At 45.6% G+C, this 1,092-nt stretch overlaps 1 pseudogene; it reads left to right on the forward strand.

The window, feature by feature from the left end:
- Window positions 1–857, forward strand: part of LOC101585111 — an 8,780-nt pseudogene extending 7,923 nt beyond the window's left edge.
- Window positions 858–1,092: the final 235 nt, after the last annotated feature.

Below are 1,092 nucleotides of genomic sequence, written 5' to 3' on the forward strand. Positions count from 1 at the left end.
ATCTGGTTCCTATTCTGAGTGACCCATAACACCACCGAAGTGACAGGCAGTCTGGAAACCAAATACAGGAGGACTGAGTACGGCCTGAAGCTCATGGATAAACGAAACACCGACAACACCCTCGGCACCGAGATCACCGTGGAGGATCAGCTCGAGTGAGGACTGACGCTGACCTTCGACTCACCCGTCTCGCTTAACGGGGGAGGGGTGGGGCTATGCAAAGATCAAGACAGGGTACAAGTGCTAGTACATCAACCTGGGCTGCGACGCAGACTTTGACATCGCGGGGACTTCCATCCATGGTGCCCTGATGCTGGGCCACAAGGGTTGGCTGGCCAGCTACCAGATGAATTTGGAGATGGCGAAATCCCGGGTGAATCAGAACAATTTTGCAGTTGGCTACAAGACAGATGAGTTCCAGCTTCACACTAAAGTGAATGATGGCACTGAATTTGGTGGCTCCATTTACCAGAAGATGAACAAGAAGCTGGAGACCGCTGTCAATCCCACCTGGACAGCAGGAAACAATAACACTCGCTTCAGCATAGCAGCCAAATATCAGATCAACCCTGATGCCTGCTTCTTGGCCAAAGTGAACAACTCCAGCCTGATTGATTTAGGATACACTCAGACCCTAAAGCAAGAAATCAAACTGATGCTGTCAGCTCTGCTAGATGGCAAAAATGTCAACATCGGTGGCCACAAACTTGGTCTAGGACTGGAATTTCAAGCATAAATGCATACTGTACAATTGTTAATATTAAACTATTTGGCAGCATAGCTACCTTCAGAATTTAGTGTACCTTTTAATGTTGTATGTCTGGGATGCAAGCATTGCTAAAAAATCATGTTAGACTTCCAAGTTAAAGATGCACCTTTAAAGTGTTATCAGTTCAGAGGTACAGAAGAAACCTGATTCCAAAAAAGGACCTTTCAGCAGTACAAAGAGGGGAATTTGGTGGCGCCTTAGCAATGCCAGATTCCTTTTTAAAAAGAAATGGAGACATACCTGCAAGTGGAAGCTGATAATTTGTGGAAACTTTGCAATTCTGTGATGAGTACATGAATGAATTGTCAATTTCTGAGACTCAA

The sequence above is a fragment of the Octodon degus genome, unplaced genomic scaffold, assembly GCF_000260255.1.
Source record: "Octodon degus isolate 3935 unplaced genomic scaffold, OctDeg1.0 scaffold00125, whole genome shotgun sequence".
NCBI lineage: Eukaryota > Metazoa > Chordata > Mammalia > Rodentia > Octodontidae > Octodon > Octodon degus.